The sequence below is a fragment of the Carassius carassius genome, chromosome 37, assembly GCF_963082965.1.
Source record: "Carassius carassius chromosome 37, fCarCar2.1, whole genome shotgun sequence".
NCBI lineage: Eukaryota > Metazoa > Chordata > Actinopteri > Cypriniformes > Cyprinidae > Carassius > Carassius carassius.
Window position 1 is genome coordinate 13,505,160 of NC_081791.1, and position 20,311 is coordinate 13,525,470.

Sequence of the window (20,311 nt, forward strand, 5' to 3'; positions counted from 1 at the left end):
AGATACAGAGTCCCTGTTACGGTGAACAAAACAGATATCAGTCAAACAAACGCCACAGCTCAAACATCAGTTCTCAATCCGGAAAAGCAATGTCCTATTCACCACAAGCCCCATTCACTCGCTAAATGCAGGGGATTTAGGTCAAAAACACTGGATGAAAGAAAAAGTATTCTCAAAGAACACGCTATTTGTTATAGGTGTTGTTCCTCCACAAGTCACAGAGCTAAAGACTGTAAAGCCGTTATCCAATGCTCAGAATGTAATAGTAATGTGCACGTGTCCGCCATGTATGCTGGTCCACCTCCGTGGATACCTAAAGGCTCTAACCCTCTGCCTCAGAACCACGGCGGGGAGTCCGATTCCCCAAGCCCTGTAACTACAACCAGTTGCACAGAAGTGTGTGGCCGAGGTCTCAAAGGTAAATCCTGCTCTAAGATTTGCTTAGTCAACGTGTATCCCCGCACATCCCCTGAAGAGAAAAGGAGGATGTATGCCATGTTAGATGATCAAAGCAATTCATCCTTAGCCAGGTCTGCCTTCTTTGATATGTTTAATGTAAAAGGTACCATACTCCCATACACCATGAAAACATGCGCTGGTTTATCAGAGACTGGAGGGCGCAGAGCTAGTGACTTTGTTATTGAGGATGTGAATGGAAAACTGTCCATGCTGCTGCCTATACTAACAGAATGTGATCAGATTCCAGATAACAGGGACGAGATTCCCACCGCTGAGGCTGTGTTGGCTCACCCTCATCTACAGGCGATCGCTTTGCAGATTCCTCCTCTGGACCCATCAGCAGAAATCCTTCTCCTCTTGGGCAGGGATATCATCCAAGCTCACAAGGTCCGCAGTCAGGTGAATGGTCCAAACAGTGCGCCTTATGCTCAACGCCTTGATCTGGGATGGGTAGTTATAGGTGATGTCTGCCTCTCAGGTGCCCACAAACCCACAGTGAACTCTTTTAAGACAAACGTTCTTAACAACGGCCGCCCTACCTTCCTCAGCCCCTGTGAAAACAAAATTTATATCAAAGACAAATACACAGAAAGCTGTCATACACTTTATAAGACACAAGTTGAATTGGGCAGACACATTTTCCAGCAAACAGCAGATGATGACAAAGTGGCACTTTCGGCAGAAGATACTTTGTTCTTGGATATTATGCACAAAGACTTCGCAAAAGATGATGCGAATAATTGGGTAGCTCCACTCCCATTCCGCACCCCCAGACAGCGTTTGCCCAACAACAGGGACCAGGCCCTCAGTCGTTTAATGTCACTTCGCAAAACGCTCAAAAGGAAACCTGAAATGAGGGAGCACTATGTTGAGTTTTTTGACAAAATCTTCAGTAAGGGCCATGCAGAACCAGCTCCTGCTCTTACTCCAGACCAGGAATGCTGGTATCTCCCTAGTTTTGGAGTTTACCACCATCAAAAGCCAGGGATAATTAGGGTAGTTTTCGATTCGAGTGCTCAATGCAGCAATGTTTCTCTCAATGACGTGCTACTAAAAGGGCCAGATCTCAATAACACACTTGTGGGAGTTCTGATGCGTTTCAGGTCTGACCCATACGCAGTCATGGCAGACGTGGAGCAAATGTTTCACAACTTTCTAGTTAGAGAGGACCACCGCGACTACCTTCGTTTCTTGTGGTTCAAAAACCATGATCTGGATGGAGAAGTGCAGGAATTCAGGATGAGAGTACACGTTTTTGAGAACTGCCCCTCCCCATCCGTGGCTATTTATGGACTGAAACGGTCAGCGATGGAGGGAGAAAGGGAATACGGCAGTGATGCAAGAGAGTTCATTGAACGTCACTTTTATGTAGATGATGGACTGAAATCATTCTCTTCCACAGATGAGGCCATTGACATTCTCTGTAGAGCTCAGAAGATGCTGGCTCAGTGTAACATACGCCTGCACAAAATCTCATCCAACTGTCCTATCATCACAAGTGCTTTTCCAAGTGAGGACCTTGCAACGGACATGCAGGGCCTTGACCTCGGGCAGACTACCCCACCTATGCAATGCAGCTTAGGCTTGGGCTGGGACCTGTTCACAGACCTGTTCAAGTTTCAGGTAACAGTCAATCAAAAGCCTTTCACTAAACGGGGAGTGCTGTCAGTCATTAATAGTGTGTTCGACCCGCTTGGCTTTGCTGTACCAGTCATTGTAGAAGGCAGGGCCATACTGAGAGACATTTCCACTGACATTTGTGAATGGGACGAATTGCCCAAAGACAAATTACAACAGTGGCAACAATGGAAAGACTCCCTCAAATATCTACAACAACTTGAAATTCCCAGAATGTACACCTCAATACCACTATCTGCAGCTCTAACTAAGGAGATCCATGTTTTTTGTGATGCCTCCACTAAGGCAGTGGGCGCTGTTGCTTACCTCAAACTCACAGATAGAGATGGGCACAGTGAAGTGGGTTTCCTTCTCGGCAAAGCACGACTTTCCCCAAAACCAGACATCACTATACCCAGACTTGAACTTTGCGCAGCAGTCCTGGCTGTTGAGGTGGCCGAGTTAGTCCTGGAGGAGCTAGACATCGCAGTCGAACAGGTGAGTTTCTACACCGACTCCAAAGTAGTGCTCGGTTACATCTTTAACAAAAAGAGACGCTTCCACGTTTATGTGCACAACAGAGTGGAACGTATTAGGCGCTTCACACAAGCTCACCAGTGGCATTACGTGCCCACTCATTTAAATCCTGCTGATCATGCCACACGAGCACTACCCGCTGAGCAGCTCTCTAATTCCACATGGATCAGTGGACCCACTTTCCTTTCAAATTCAGGAAAGAGTCAACCACAGGCAGAGTTGTTTGATCTTGTAGACCCGGAGACTGACAATAACTGCGACCTGAGGTCACTACTTGTGCCACCACTCTCTCAAGGGATAGACCCAGTGGTGTCAGATTTGAAAGGTTTTCGAGTTGGAATGCACTACTTAAAGGTATATCCAAACTCCAGCACATTGCCCAGTCATTTAAGCCGAACACAGAGAGCTCCTGTCACGGCTGGCACAGCTGTAATGAACATTTAACTGAAGAACAACTCAACCAAGCCAAGAACACTATCATTCACACTGTTCAAAGAGAAGTTTACGCAGAGGACATAAGACAAGTTGAAAAAGGTGTGCCCCTTAAAAACTCAAGCCCACTTAGCAAACTGAGCCCTATTGTCGACACTAATGGAATCCTCAGAGTGGGTGGGAGACTAAAACGTGGACAGTTGACATCGGACGAAACAAATCCCATACTCATCCCTGGAAAGCACCACCTTGCCCAGCTCATTATAAAACACTTCCACAGGAAAGTATGCCACCAGGGCAGACATTTTACTGAAGGGGCAGTCAGGGCTGCAGGTTTTTGGATTGTGGGAGGTAAAAGAGCAATAAGCAGAGTGATATTCAATTGTGTCACATGCCGCAAACTAAGGGGCAGACAACAGGAACAGATCATGGCTGAGCTACCAGAGGACAGGCTGTCCACGGACCCTCCTTTCACACATGTAGGCCTTGATGTGTTCGGCCCCTGGCCTGTCACAGTCAGAAGAACACGTGGTGGGCAAGCGGATGCTAAGCGATGGGCAGTCATATTCACATGTATGAGCACACGTGCCATTCACATTGAAACTATAGAATCGATGGACACCTCGTCGTTCATCAATGCGCTGCGTTGTTTCTTCGCCATCAGGGGTGCAGTCAAACTTCTCGGATCGATTGTGGGACAAATTTTGTGAGTGCCTGCAAAGAACTGCAAATAGACAAACAGGGCTGTCACAACTGCAAACTTCACAGCTTTCTCAAAGATTCTGGCTGCAAATGGCATTCAGAGCGCAATGGAGGTGCGTGCAATACCTCGCCAATGTTTTCTGAAGCCGATGTCAAAGGGAATACATTTCAGGACTTCAGAACCGCCGCAAATGGAAAACCGTAAAACCAAATCTACAAACAGGAGATGTTGTTCTGCTAAAGGAGGCACTTGAACATAGGAACAACTGGCCACTTGGTCTCATCACCAAAATCTTCCCAAGCGAGGATGGACTTGTCAGGAAAATAGAGGTGAAGATTTTCCGCAAGGGTGAACTCAGATGCTACATAAGACCTATAAGTGAGGTTGTGTTATTGGTGTCTAAGGACAGTACTTAGAATCAGGTAATTTATCTGTATTTACATGCTAGTTATGGATGACATTCTACAGATGTCAGGCGGGGAGTATTCTGTCCCTCAATGTTCAATAGAATTGTATTAGTTCGCTAGTGCATTTCTTTATTTTCCCACTAGGGGTCAGTATCTCTTGTAGTGTTTTTTGGGGGTTCTTCTTCGATTATATTTTGCATTTACTATGACTGCGCTCTGTTGGTGATGTGTGGAGGCAGCAGGAAAAAGCTTTGTTACATGCAGTGTGAGAAAATGTCCAGAGGTGTTGACATGCTACACTCCTCTCAGACCCCTTACATCTTTGGGAAGCTTTGACATCCCATAATCTGTAAGTAATAAATGGCCAATTTTTTTTTTTTCTAAAAGTTAGACCTGTTATACTTTTACAGAACGGTGAAAAAAGAAACAAATGTATAACTTTCTTCTATAGTAGCAGTAAATAAATTTTGGCATTATAAATATGTCGAACAGTATTTTGAACTGCCTTTTAATCTGTGTACTTAAACTGCAATTAACTGCTGTATATTCTGCAACCACATGGTCGCAAATTGACACAAACTGAATTGTTTAAAAATGTTATCTTGCGATTCTTAAATCTTGAGTTCTGATCACTTCCAGCATTTAAATCCACAGCAATGTGTCTTGGTTTGTTAAATAATTTATTTTTTATAAAATTTGCTTGTATGTTTACAGTTTTACAAATCAGAAAAGAGAGGTCTTCAGTAAAGGCACTAAGAAGAAAACTGTGTTCTGTCATTCCTGGAGCCACACCTTCTCTTACTGAATGTTTAGCTCGCTGCATAGGCTGAGTAGCCACACACTCAACCGAGGGCAGAAGAGGTTTAAAGGGGTCATGTGACATTGCTAAAATTGTTTTTGACATTATGTTGGTGTGACAAGTGGGGCAGGGCTGAGAGCTGTGGGAATGGGTCAAGGCCAGTGGAGTAATTGGAAATGAGCAACACCTGTGCCACTCACTGGTGTCGAGTCCCACGGAGGAGATCGGAAGGTTTCGACAGTGAAGGATGAGAGAGGACCAGACCTGGGCTTTATTTTGGTTTTGTTTGTGCGAGGGCCTCTCACGCTGTTTTATGTTTATTTTGTTATTAACATTTTATTTAAATGTCCGCCGGTTCCCGGTTTCTTCCCGTTTAACAAACTGGGTAACAGTTGGGTATTTGGTGTAAGGCAATGTGTTTATGTGTTTTCAGTCTAAAAAAAACACATTATTTTCCACATAATGTCTATTATTGTTTCTCCTATATGACCCAATTTTATTGATTGCCGAATTCCTCAAGCGTGTGATGAAAATGTTACGCCCCTTAACATATGTGTTCTTGCAAACATATAACCCATTACAGACGAGGCATTTGTTGTATCCATTGGGGACATAATTACTGATTATTATATTGTTTTTCTGCATTGCAGAAGTCTTAACTTTTATAAAGAATATCTTTTTGGGTTTAAGACTTTAGTCTTTGCAACTTTACAGATCATCTTTATGCACCATGAACTTGTAACACTCTAAAGATAAAAGAAAAATTTTAATTGCATTATATGACCCCTTTAAACGATGGAACAAAGTCTCCGACTGTTATAACATTCTGGGCCAATGACAAAGGGACAAGCTATTTCAGGGAAATTCAGTTCTCGTGTTTTTTGATTAATCATTGGTATATCAAGGAGTGACACTGACGTGTTATATAAACGATAACTTTCATACAACAATAGCAGACAGAATTTCTTGACTGATACAACCATCACATTATGATGACCAAATTAATTCTTCTAGCTGGTAAGTTATTGTTGATCTTACAGAATGAAAGAGCTTGTTGGCCTTGGAGTATTTTATATGTTATAAATTGTAACAATCTGTTTTGTCTTTCAGGTTTTTCCCTGGCATTGTGTCACTTCGGTATTTTTTTTTTGTTTATCAATTCCTAATAATAAGAACAATAAGTTGATATTATATTATATTATATTATATTATATTATATTATATTATATTATATTATATTATATTATATTATATTATATTATATTATATTATATTATATTATATTATATTATATTATATTATATTATATTATATTATATTATATCTGTCAGGATGGGCCTCCCAACTGGCATGCTACTTCACAAACTGGTCTCAGTACAGACCTGGTGTTGGCAAGTACATGCCAGAAAATGTGGATCCACATCTGTGCACTCATTTAATTTATGCCTTTTCCATCATTAATCCGGCAAATGAGTTGATCACTTTTGAATGGAATGATGAAACTCTCTACAAACCTTTCAATGGACTAAAGGAAAAGTATGTATCTGATGGAATGCATTAGTTCTCTTACGAGAGTTCTCTCGTACTGTGTCTTAGCTAAGACGCTACGGGAAAAGTCTCTTTTCACGAAACACTGAAGCAAAAAATTATCCTTAATTTTGAATTATTGTAAAGCGCATTTGCAGCAGCACACAGCCATAGGCGAGATGGCTCGCTCGCTCATTGGCTGCTCTGCAGCAACTGCACAAGCCTATCGAGCGCAGGCTGATGCAACATCAGACCAATGAGGACGCTCGCGCCCTCCATGCCACTTCCCGCCGAAACGGGTGTGGCCTAGCCCTATAAAGGGAGCTCGAAAAGGCTGACTCACCTGATTTTTCATCTCTTCAGCGAAGCTCACGCATCGTTGGATCACGAGAGGAAGCAAGCGCCGTCGATAGCATCTCAGCGGGACGAGCCATTCCTGAAGCCGCTGGCCTACGGCACCTTCCACTGCCGTTCCTGCTGCGCGTTCCGGCGCCTATATCCTTTTTGTATCCTCGTGTGTGTTCGCCCTGCGTAAAAGAGCTGCATCTTTTTAAAGATGCCCTCGTGCGGCTCGTGCAGAGCCCCGCTCAGCGAAGGAGACCGTCACATCATCTGCGTCTCCTGCCTGGGTGAGGATCATGCAGCGCTCGCGCTCGCTGACGGCGGCTGCCCTCACTGCGAGCTACTGCCGATGGTGACTCTGAGGACTCGCCTGGCATTCTTCTCCGAGCCTGCATTCCTTGCTGCGCTGCAGCGCCGCTCCCAGCGAACTCCGGAACCGTCTCCAGCTCAACCGAGCTCGCCGGTTCTCCCTGCTTCACCGGCCTCCCCTACATTGCTTCCCGATGGTCAGCGCCCGCTGTCTGCTGCCGCGTCTTCCGAGGAAGCGGAACTCAGGGCCGCGTCGGGGGAAGAGGACACGTGCTCTCTGCTAGCTTCGGGGCAGTGAGGGTTGGGCGAGCTCCGGGGATCTCGCGCCTTCTGCTCAGAAGCCCAGCAGAAGGAGAAGGAGTTGATGCGAGTGCTCACGCTGGCCGCGGCGAGCCTCGGCCTCGAGTGGTCTGCACCAGCGCCCCCTCTCTCATTCCCGGCTGGATGGTAGCTTTCTTCCGGATGAGCGTACTTCTCCTAGCTCAAAGCCCGCCCCGTTTCTCCCTGAGCTTCATGAAGAAGTGGCGAAAGCTTGGAACGCTCCATACTCGGCGCGAACTCGTTTGTCTGTTTCGCCAGCATTTTCCGCACTGGATGATGCTAAAAACAGAGGCTACCAGTCACTTCCGCCGGTGGAACAGGCTATAGCGACGCACCTTTGCCTGCCCTCTGCTGGACGGCAGACGAAAGCGGCGTTGCCATCGAAAGCCTGCCGCATGACGTCATCGCTGCTCGCGCTGATCTTTTCTGCTGCTGGGCAGGCTGCGTCTGCGTTACACACCATGGCCACGCTGCAGATTTTCCAGGGTGATCTCCTCCGTAAGCTGGATGAGATGGGACCTGAAGCTATCTGTCTCGCGGATTTGAGGAGTGCTTCGGATCTCTCTCTCCGCGCTACTAAGTCCGCTGCACAGGCCATGGGACGGGTTATGGCTTCCGCTACTGTGGCTGAGAGACATCTATGGCTGACGCTATCAGACATGGCAGAGTCTGAGCAGGCTGCGTTCCTCGACGCCCCGCTGACTCCCGCTGGCCTCTTCGGATCGTCTGTCAACCAGTTTGTTGAGAGAGCACTTTCAAGCACTTCTTGCCGAAGCGCTCCGGTTCTGCAGCGAGTCGTGCTAGACCGGCCCCGTAAAGCTCTCAGCCACGCCCCCCGCCTCCTGCTGCTTCATCGCAACAGCGTCAGCAACGCAGCTTGAGACCCCGTTCTCGCTCTACCAGCCGTCGCCGGAAGCCCCGAAGTAATCCTAGCACTTCTAGGAAAGCGCCGGTGTACAAGTTCCGCTGTGGCCGAGCTCTCACCCAAGCGTGCCGCTGTTTCAGTTCCAGGAATTGTGACTGTCTTAGCGTTTTCTGCAACGTGCAAGCCTGTACAGTTGCCCGCTTGCCTGCAAACAAAAACCGTTATCACGGCTACCCAGATATTTCCCGAAAAGAGTGTAATTTCTGGTGTCCCGGCCACGGCCGATGGTGCTTTAAATGTAGTGACGATGCCCACTGCTCAGTGCCCATCTCCACATATAAGCACAGCCCTTCACACAGGGCTCGCGCCCATAAGATCGACTCGATCGCGCGCACTACATAGTAAACCTGCCCACTCCTCAGTGCCCACAAACACTATGTCACACACGGCGTGTGGTTTCTGTAAAAACAAAACCCGTGCACGTGCGCTCTGCCCAGGCAGACAGCGAGTCGAAAGCAGTAAATGTGCACGCTTACAGCCCACAGTTACTCACAGACAGCACGAGTCCCCCAGGACCCGCTCAGCCCTCCCTCACTCGGTTAAGCACCGTGGCGGAGTCGAGGAAGAGCGATCTGCCCGCTGTGATCAGCGCGCTCCCCGCCTCAAACGTCACAGGCATAACGCCCATGTTACAGCACACCGAACCGCCGCCGTTGCCCAGCCAATAGAGCGCGCTTCGCATCCAAACCTTAGCCATTCATGCAGATGCATGGTCAGCGCTTCCAGGGGTTTTGGATTGGGTGCTAGACATTATAAAGAGAGGCTACTCGCTATAGTTTTTTCGACGCCCTCCGCGCTTTTTAGCGCTCGTCGAAACTACGGTCAAAACAGAAGTAGCACACCTACTTCGGGCCGAAATATCAAAACTGTTGAGCAAAGGGGCTGTGGAGCCTGTATCTCAAGCTCAAAGCGAAGGGGGGCTTTACAGCAGATACTTTCTAGTGCCCAAGAAAGACGGGGGTCTCAGGCCCATACTGGATCTAAGACAGCTGAACAAGGCATTGGTGAAACACAGTTTCAAAATGCTTACGACCAGGAAACTCCTCGCGCATATTCGCAGAGGAGACTGGTTCATGTCGATGGATCTGAAGGACGCGTATTTTCAAATACAGATAGCGTCACGTCACAGGCGATACTTGAGATTTGCCTTCGAGGGCCAGACATACCAGTATACAGTCCTGCCGTTCGGCTTGTCCACGGCTCCTCGTATGTTTACGAAATGCATGGACGCAGCGCTCGCTCCTCTCAGACTCAGAGGCATGCGAGTGCTGAACTATTTGGATGACTGGCTGATTCTGGCTGAATCACGATCAGAGCTCGTGGAACACGGGGCAATTTTACTCGATCACCTCGAGAAACTCAGTCTCAGTGTCAACTGGACGAAGAGTTCGCTGAACCCCAGTCAGACGATACTGTTTTTGGGTATAGCTCTGGACTCACGCTCCATGACGGCGCGGCTGTCGCCACAGCGCGCGTTGGGCATTCAGCGCGCAGCGAGCTCTCTCCGCTGCGGCACGACCTTCTCGCTCAGAGAATTTCAGAAGATGCTAGGTCTCATGGCCTCAGCATCAGTTGGGCCTGCTCCGCATGCGCCCTTTGCAGTTCTGGCTGAAAGCGCGAGTACCGCGTGGAGCGTGGATATCCGGTCAGTTGCGTCTCAAGGTCAATCAGAGCTGTGTTACAGCCCTGAAACCCTGGACAGCGGACGACTGGTACCAATCAGGTGTAAGCCTGGGGACTTCCTCGAAAGTGAAAATGGTGTCGACAGACGCCTCCACTTCGGGATGGGGAGCGCTGCTCGAGGGCAGACCGTTCTTTGGCCTGTGGTCAGAACGGGAAAAGCTCCAACATATCAACTGTCTGGAAATGCTGGCAGTAGAGAACGCGCTGACGCGCTTTTGTCCCCGAATCAAGGGCCACCACGTCTTAGTCCGTTCGGACAACATGTCTGTGGTGTCCTATATAAATCACCAGGGCGGTCTTAGGTCCCGAAACCTGTACAGGTTGGCAGAACGCCTCCTGGTTTGGGCTCAGCGCAACGTGCGCTCGCTGAGAGCAGTTCATGTGCCTGGGCTACAGAATCTGGGTCCAGACAGACTGTCCAGAAACAACATTCCCACGGGCGAATGGTCTCTACACCCACAGACAGTCCAGCTGTTGTGGGAGAGACTTGGCAGGGCGGAAGTGGACCTCTTCGCGTCCCACAAAAAACGCTCACTGCCCCGCGTTCTTTTCCAAGAACGAAAGCACGCTGTCACAGAGGTGGCCATGCTGCCCGCTCTATGCTTTCCCCCCTGTCTCCCTCCTTCCGCAGGTGATAGAACGGGTGAGGGAAACGAGATGCTCAGTGCTGCTTGTAGCACCACTTTGGAAGAACCAACCATGGTTTCCAGATTTGATGCAGTTAGCAGACACTGCCCCGTGGCCAGTGCCGTTGAGGAGGGACCTCCTCTCGCAGGCCAGGGGCTCGATTTGGCACCCTCAACCGGAGTTGTGGTCCCTCCATGTGTGGGCGCTCAACGGTTACCCGCTGATCTCTCAGTGGGAGTGCTAAATACCATCACTCAGGCTAGAGCTCCGTCGACTCGACGGCTGTATGCCTCGAAGTGGTCAGTATTCTCCAGCTGGTGCACAGCTCGGGGACGTTCACCCCTTAGTTGTGAGGTGACGGAGGTTCTCTCCTTCCTACAGGATCTGTTGGATAAGGGCAGAGCCCCCTCCATGCTCAAAGTTTATGTGGCGGCTATCGCAGCATTTTCTGAGACAACGCTCGGTCAGTCAATAGGAAGGAACGATTTGGTCATCCGGTTCCTTAGAGGAGCTAGGAGGCTGAATCCTCCCAGACCTCCGTCAGTCCCTGTATGGGACCTCTCGACGGTTTTGGAGGCCATGAAAGGTTCCCCTTTCGAGCCTATCCAAAAGATTAGCCTCAAACATCTGTCATTCAAGACGGTGTTCTTGTTGGCTCTCGCTTCAGTGAAGCGTGTGGGTGACCTGCACGCGCTCTCGGTGAGCCCGACGTGCTTGGAGTTTGGGCCTAATGACTCAAGGGTCATACTCAAACCTAGGCATGGTTATGTGCCGAAATCCCTCAACATGCCATTTCGGGCTCAGGTTATTTCCCTGTCTGCCCTGTCGGTGTCAGGAGAGGATGGAGACTCGAGTCTTCTTTGCCCCGTTAGGGCTTTAAGAGCTTATGTGTCTCGCTCCGCTGTCTTCAGACAGACTGAGCAGCTGTTTGTCTCGTTCAGTGGACGTTCTAAGGGAATGGCTGTTTCGAGACAGAGCCTATCCAGATGGATAGTTGACGCCATAGCGTTAGCTTACGCTTCCAGGGGCCTTCAGTGCCCACTGTGCGTCAGAGCACACTCCACAAGAGGCGTCGCCTCGTCGTGGGCGTGTTCTAGTGGGATCTCCTTACAGGATATATGTATGGCGGCAGGATGGGCCTCGCCGTCTACATTTATCAGGTTCTATAACCTGGAGGTTCCTGCCCTGCAAGCAAAGCTGCTGTCGGCATAGTTGAATCAGGGTCCTGATTGGAACTTTGAGATCGCAAGCGATATGCGCTGCTGACTGTAATATGGGCAGTATTGCGTAAGATCCACATTACCACATTGGTCAGGCCTTGCCTTGATTATGTGATGTCATGTTGCCGCGTCTACGGACGCTGCTAGATATGGGACGGAGGGCCCCCCCCCCTCCCCGCTTCCAGGTTTATTGGTGTGTGATCCCTGCGCGCACGGCGCTTTACATGGGGTTCCCGTAGCGTCTTAGCTAAGACGCAGTACGAGAGAACTCTCGTAAGAGAATGTACTCGGTTACTAACGTAACCTCGGTTCTCTCTAGAAGAGGGAACGAGTACTGCGTTCTCTGCCGTGCGTACGATTCACTCTGGTTCACTTCGGCGATGAAATAAATCCGGTGAGTCAACCTTTTCGAGCTCCCTTTATAGGGCTAGGCCACACCCGTTTTGGCGGGAAGTGGCATGGAGGGCGCGAGCGCACTCATTGGTCTGATGTTGCATCAGCCTACGCTCGATAGGCTTGTGCAGGTACCGCAGAGCAGCCAATGAGCGAGGGAGCCGTCTCGCCTATGGCTGTGTGCTGCTGCAAATGCGCTTTACAATAATTCAAAATTAAGGATCATTTTTTGCTTCAGTGTTTCGTGAAAAGAGACTTTTCCCGTAGCGTCAGGGGCGATTCTAGGATTTTGATTTTAGGGGGGCTCAGCCCCCAATAAGGGTATGATTAAAAAAATATTATTTGACTATTAGGGTAGGGTGGTATGCTACTAACCTTACTGCAATCCACTATTCCATTGTATTCCCTGTATTTCATATATGGGAGTAGGAGTACTGACTGAGCCATATACAACACTGTAATAAAAAAATAATTATTGGATGTGACCACTAGAAAATAGGGAATGTCGATTATTTATTTATTTTTACAATGAAGACCTCCTGATTCATTCACTGTACAAACACACGCACACATGTTTCCAGTACAAACACAACATTTTACTGTTTGCATTTCTATGCTCACATACAAACCTCAGATAGGAATTTTTTCCTTTGACGATACTACTGCTTTTTCTTATAAAATGTACAGGGAAATTGGCAGACAATTAAAACGATGTCAGGGTTCAATGACTGAAATGAATCTTGGGAACACAGTGGTATTGTGTGTGAGAGGCTGTCTACGTTCTGTTCTCCTTACAGGATATATGTATGGCGGCAGGATGGGCCTCGCCGTCTACATTTATCAGGTTCTATAACCTGGAGGTTCCTGCCCTGCAAGCAAAGCTGCTGTCGGCATAGTTGAATCAGGGTCCTGATTGGAACTTTGAGATCGCAAGCGATATGCGCTGCTGACTGTAATATGGGCAGTATTGCGTAAGATCCACATTACCACATTGGTCAGGCCTTGCCTTGATTATGTGATGTCATGTTGCCGCGTCTACGGACGCTGCTAGATATGGGACGGAGGGCCCCCCCCCCTCCCCGCTTCCAGGTTTATTGGTGTGTGATCCCTGCGCGCACGGCGCTTTACATGGGGTTCCCGTAGCGTCTTAGCTAAGACGCAGTACGAGAGAACTCTCGTAAGAGAATGTACTCGGTTACTAACGTAACCTCGGTTCTCTCTAGAAGAGGGAACGAGTACTGCGTTCTCTGCCGTGCGTACGATTCACTCTGGTTCACTTCGGCGATGAAATAAATCCGGTGAGTCAACCTTTTCGAGCTCCCTTTATAGGGCTAGGCCACACCCGTTTTGGCGGGAAGTGGCATGGAGGGCGCGAGCGCACTCATTGGTCTGATGTTGCATCAGCCTACGCTCGATAGGCTTGTGCAGGTACCGCAGAGCAGCCAATGAGCGAGGGAGCCGTCTCGCCTATGGCTGTGTGCTGCTGCAAATGCGCTTTACAATAATTCAAAATTAAGGATCATTTTTTGCTTCAGTGTTTCGTGAAAAGAGACTTTTCCCGTAGCGTCAGGGGCGATTCTAGGATTTTGATTTTAGGGGGGCTCAGCCCCCAATAAGGGTATGATTAAAAAAATATTATTTGACTATTAGGGTAGGGTGGTATGCTACTAACCTTACTGCAATCCACTATTCCATTGTATTCCCTGTATTTCATATATGGGAGTAGGAGTACTGACTGAGCCATATACAACACTGTAATAAAAAAATAATTATTGGATGTGACCACTAGAAAATAGGGAATGTCGATTATTTATTTATTTTTACAATGAAGACCTCCTGATTCATTCACTGTACAAACACACGCACACATGTTTCCAGTACAAACACAACATTTTACTGTTTGCATTTCTATGCTCACATACAAACCTCAGATAGGAATTTTTTCCTTTGACGATACTACTGCTTTTTCTTATAAAATGTACAGGGAAATTGGCAGACAATTAAAACGATGTCAGGGTTCAATGACTGAAATGAATCTTGGGAACACAGTGGTATTGTGTGTGAGAGGCTGTCTACGTTCTGTTCTCCTTACAGGATATATGTATGGCGGCAGGATGGGCCTCGCCGTCTACATTTATCAGGTTCTATAACCTGGAGGTTCCTGCCCTGCAAGCAAAGCTGCTGTCGGCATAGTTGAATCAGGGTCCTGATTGGAACTCTGAGATCGCAAGCGCTATGCGCTGCCGACTGTTATATGGGCAGTATTGCGTAAGATCCACATTACCACATTGGTCAGGCCTTGCCTTGATTATGTGATGTCATGTTGCCGCGTCTACGGACGCTGCTAGATATGGGACGGAGGGCCCCCCCCCTCCCCGCTTCCAGGTTTATTGGTGTGTGATCCCTGCGCGCACGGCGCTTTACATGGGGTTCCCGTAGCGTCTTAGCTAAGACGCAGTACGAGAGAACTCTCGTAAGAGAATGTACTCGGTTACTAACGTAACCTCGGTTCTCTCTAGAAGAGGGAACGAGTACTGCGTTCTCTGCCGTGCGTACGATTCACTCTGGTTCACTTCGGCGATGAAATCCGGTGAGTCAACCTTTTCGAGCTCCCTTTATAGGGCTAGGCCACACCCGTTTTGGCGGGAAGTGGCATGGAGGGCGCGAGCGCACTCATTGGTCTGATGTTGCATCAGCCTACGCTCGATAGGCTTGTGCAGGTGCCGCAGAGCAGCCAATGAGCGAGGGAGCCATCTCGCCTATGGCTGTGTGCTGTTGCAAATGCGCTTTACAATAATTCAAAATTAAGGATAATTTTTTGCTTCAGTGTTTCGTGAAAAGAGACTTTTCCCGTAGCGTCAGGGGCGATTCTAGGATTTTGATTTTAGGGGGGCTCAGCCCCCAATAAGGGTATGATTAAAAAAATATTATTTGACTATTAGGGTAGGGTGGTATGCTACTAACCTTACTGCAATCCACTATTCCATTGTATTCCCTGTATTTCATATATGGGAGTAGGAGTACTGACTGAGCCATATACAACACTGTAATAAAAAAATAATTATTGGATGTGACCACTAGAAAATAGGGAATGTCGATTATTTATTTATTTTTACAATGAAGACCTCCTGAGTCATTCACTGTACAAACACACGCACACATGTTTCCAGTACAAACACAACATTTTACTGTTTGCATTTTTATGCTCACATACAAACCTCAGATAGGAATTTTTTCCTTTGACGATACCACTGCTTTTTCTTATAAAATGTACAGGGAAATTGGCAGACAATTAAAACGATGTCAGGGTTCAATGACTGAAATGAATCTTGGGAACACAGTGGTATTGTGTGTGAGAGGCTGTCTACGTTCTGTTCTCACCTGACTGTTGCTCATTTGCAGACCTACTCCCGCACGACAAGAAAAAATTTCGTATATCCATCTACAATGAAATATAAATTATTTTAGTTTTTTAGCTTTTTAGCCTTTATAATCAACAATACGGTTGGATATTCATAAAGTCACCCCATGAAAATTGATGTCATTTTAAGTATTTTAACTAACCAGCTAATATTCATTAAGAATATAGACAAACCATGTATTAATGTAATTGTCTATTGGCAATATGATTAATCTGTTCTATATTTATTTCTATTTATTAAAAATAACAACATGAATTATCAATTTGCCACTTCTATAAATCAAGTACAAATCTAGTATAAATCAAGAAAATCAAAAATCCCTTTACTCTACGCTTACTCTAATTTATGTATCATGACACTCCTCCTGATTCATTATTACTTAATACAAAACTATATTTAATAATACAAAACAAAATAACTCCACATTCTCTCTCTGGGCCATCTAGTGCTTTCAGACAATGTTGTGTGTCTTTAATCATTTCTGTGCATGGCTGCATAATGTAATGTCAAAAATACATTATAATATGTCTGTAATTTTAAAAAGTAAATGAAAATAAATCATGATCGTTTTCTGAATCTAAAGTATGTTTTCATGGGTGTTAATCACTTCATTTTTGTAGGAATAAAAAACAACTATCACACAAGGGCTGAAGGTGAACGCAGCGAAACGTATTGGTATTGGATGAGAAACCGAACCGTCCTGTGTTGCTCCCAATGCTCCAGTAACATTACATTATGTAAACTGCAATGCATTTATGACAAAGAACTGCACCGATGCAGATGTAATATCATAGCATTAGCAATCTATCAATAAATGCACGCACACACGACACACACCTTGTGCTCTCTGATGTTCGCTCTGCTCGGCGCCACTGAAGATTGAAAAATGCGCTAAATCCAAGCAGACTCAGATAAGGGGAGGAGCCGAAACTTGACGCAGCTTGCTGCCGTTTCAAATGAGTTTTTTTAAAGGGGACTGAAGCGATCAAAAATGTGTTAATCAAATATTTTTAGGGGGGCTGGGCAGAAGTTTAGGGGGGCTGAAGCCCCCCTAAAAAGGGCCTAGTGACGCCCCTGCGTAGCGTCTTAGCTAAGACGCAGTACTCGTTCCCTCTTCTAGAGAGAACCGAGGTTACGTTAGTAACCGAGTACGTTTTCAAGAGTGATAATTTGTTAGACAGCATTACAGCCATTAATGATACAAATATTTAACTTGACAGAAATCCCGGATTGAAGGCTGTCGGAGGATGGAACTTTGGCTCAGAACAGTAAGAATCCTGCTTAAAACAGTGAATTTTGAAGGATGTGTGTTAAACATAACTGTTTATTTCATCTTCATGGTACTTCTCATCAGGTTTAGCATCATGGTGTCCACATCAGCAAACAGGCAGACGTTTATTCAGTCCTCCATCACATTTCTGAGGAAACATGGCTTTGATGGTCTGGATCTGAACTGGGAGTATCCGGGTTCCCGTGGAAGTCCTCCAGAAGACAAGCAGAGGTTCACTCTGCTCTGTAAGGTACTGCAGTATTTACAGATATTTTTTTTTACACATTTCTTTAAAATCTAATTGTGCTGTTTACATGATGAGATAATAGCATAGATTAATGTTTAAGTAAAAGACAACAAGGAAAGATAATCATGGAAAGAATGAGCAAACATGAACCGATGTCCAAAGGTGAAAACACTTCTATTTGCATTTTTCTAAAACTTCAGAGGAAGAAGAATATCTGACCGTCTTTTTTATCTTTTGACAAGTGACCTAAAAATAATGTAATTTGTAATATTTTACATTTTTAAAATTTTATTTATTTATTTATTTTGAATAAAAAACAGACCGTAATCCACTGCAAACATGTGACTATTACAGGAGCTCTTGGAAGCTTGCGAGGCAGAGAGTGCTGCCACTGAACGTCCCAGACTCATGCTCACTGCTCTAGTGGCTGCTCAGAAAGGAACCATTGATGCTGGTTATGAAATTGCAGAAATTGCCAAGTATGTCTTCTAAAGAAATTTTAAATGAATTAATATGAATCAAATGAATATGTAGTCCCACACATTCTGCCTCATTATTTGCTTCTATGTCTTGAGTCTGAGCTGATGACTCTGAACTTCTGGTAATGCAGGTATTTGGACTTCATTAATGTGATGACCTATGACTTCCACGGCTCATGGGAAAATGTCACCGGGCACAACAGTCCTCTGTACGCTGGCTCTGGATATTTAGGAGACAACATCTACTATAATACTGTAAGACGGCCATATATCCTACTGTATTCTTAACTTCATGCGTAACATTTAAATGATTGTTAATGAGACTGTGAGTCACTGCAAATAACAAGAAGCTGGAAACATGCAACAGGAAATAAGTGATTTGTCATGACAATGCAGGATTTTGCAATGAGATACTGGAGAGATCAGGGCGCTCCTGTGGAGAAGCTGAGGATGGGCTTTGCTACATATGGAAGAACATTTCGTCTGTCTTGACTTTCTGGACCCAGTGGAGCTGGAACTTCAGCTAATGGTCCTGGATCAGCTGGAAATAGGGTGACCACCCGTCCCGCGTAGCGCGTGCGCGCACAGCGTTTGAAGCCCAATTCATGCGTCCCGCAAATTGAGACTGTGTCACGCAAAATTAATGCTTGCTCAAAAAAGGTTGATGGCTCTATATCCTCGAGCCCCAGGCAGCCAAACGAACATTACTTGACAGTTCAGCACGCTACTGCGAGAGCGGGAGCGAGCGAGTTTGAATGAGAGATGAAGTTTACATCTTTATTTTTTCTGTTTTAACGTTTTTCCTACATTATTTATATTAAAATATGTCATGTAGGCAATAACTCAGTTTACTATTTGACTAATTTACTGAGGTGGCATCGTTGTTAACTTACAAAAATGATAATTTGGTGGATAATTTACATTTTTCCGTTAATAACAGGTAGTGTATTCCGATGTAAAAACAGTCGCCTGTGGACGCTCAACAACCATCTTATCTGAGCTCAAAACGCTGCTTGAGCAAGTGTCAAGATACTAAAAGTAATAAATACATAATTATGAACGTTTATGTGTGTTTATTTTTGTTCTCAGTACGTTATTTTAACAGTGGCGCCCCCAGAAAATTTTAACAGGGGTGGCCAGATGAGGCCACAGTAAATCTTGGGGTGGCACACCAAAATAAAGAGAAAATAATCAAGGGTTTCCAATACTGACAAAAACATGGTATCCCTGGTATTTCTGGGATTTTATCGATAACGATAAATAGACAATAATGTCACTTTAATTGTACTGATATCTTATTTCTAATTGTGCTGACAGATGACTCCTGAATTTTTTATTTTTACATTTACGCCATTTTTTCTAGAAGTGTGCACCATCTTTTAGGTCAAATACTTGCATTTGGGCTGTTACCAAGCAAATGCAATCAGTATCAACAAAAATGATCTTTGCAATGCAGAGAAAACAGAAGCTGCATCTGAAGTGCCATCGAGATATTTTTACACACTGTTTAATGCAGCTCTGTGGGACATGGTAACTTTAGCCTGCAGTTATAAATTAATAAATAATGTTCTGATATTTTAAAAATAAAACATTGAAAACTGATGTTTGAAATTATTTAAAAAATAAGAAGGTACCGTAAATATGAAATTAAAACCAGCAGTAGGTTGCAGTGAGTCACTGTTAATAAGTGAGTCATTGCGATTGAACCGAATAATTTAAACGGTTGATTTATTCAGGAACGAATCACTGTCATGTTGCTCAGAGACGCAAAACAGTGGCTGTGTTTGGAATGATTTTTGTTTGAACTGTTGTATAAAAGCAATTTCACTCTTGTAATTATGCTGACTTCCCTTACGAAAATTAACCATGGTTTTACTACAAATAAAACCAAAAAACCATGGTTACTATAGTTAAACCATGGTAACCACAAATTAACCATGGTTTTGCTATATTAACCATGGTTTAACCATGGTATTTGTAGTAAATCTGTGGTTCTACAAATGGTAGTCAACACGCCAAAAAACCATGGTTTACTACAGTTTTACTATGATAAAACCATGGTTATTTTTCGTAAGGGTTTTAGAGAAAAATGTAACTCTTCGTGTGATAATAACTATATGAAATTATATAAACTATATAGATCTATAAATTTTCTGCCCCATATCTTGAAAAATGTGATAATTCTAAATTTCCAGTGAAAGAACGCACTACAAATGCGAATGCGAACCAGTCTAGACCATCTAGACGTGTGTGCACACTCTGTGATTTGTTTGGACGGGGGAGGGCGACGGGGGGAGGACTACTCCGGTGCTGCCAATCTGCGATCTTTTTTGGTGGCTGCAGCATGTGCTGCATTTTTATTTATTTTTTCCCCCACTTCTTAAACTATTACGAATTTACATTCTGCATTTCAATTTATAGTAGGTTACACACTGAAAATCATCCTAGGGGTGGCCACAGGGGTGGCCAGAGTTTATTCAGTGGTGGCCCCTTGGGGGCGCCCCTGTATTTTAATAGCAATGAATGATTATGAACATAAAAGCATTACAATATATATATATATATATATATATATATATATATATATATATA

General features: G+C 45.3%; 2 protein-coding genes and 1 pseudogene across 2 annotated transcripts in view; 2 read left to right on the forward strand and 1 right to left on the reverse strand.

Annotated features, from left to right (window-relative positions):
* LOC132118065 (N-fatty-acyl-amino acid synthase/hydrolase PM20D1.1-like) overlaps nucleotides 1–20,311 on the reverse strand; it is a 324,185-nt gene that overhangs the window by 236,964 nt on the left and 66,910 nt on the right. The gene's annotated exons all lie outside the window — the stretch shown is intronic.
* LOC132118055 (acidic mammalian chitinase-like) overlaps nucleotides 1–20,311 on the forward strand; it is a 71,577-nt gene that overhangs the window by 15,369 nt on the left and 35,897 nt on the right. The gene's annotated exons all lie outside the window — the stretch shown is intronic.
* Nucleotides 5,872–20,311, forward strand: part of LOC132118058 (acidic mammalian chitinase-like) — a 30,287-nt pseudogene continuing 15,847 nt past the window's right edge.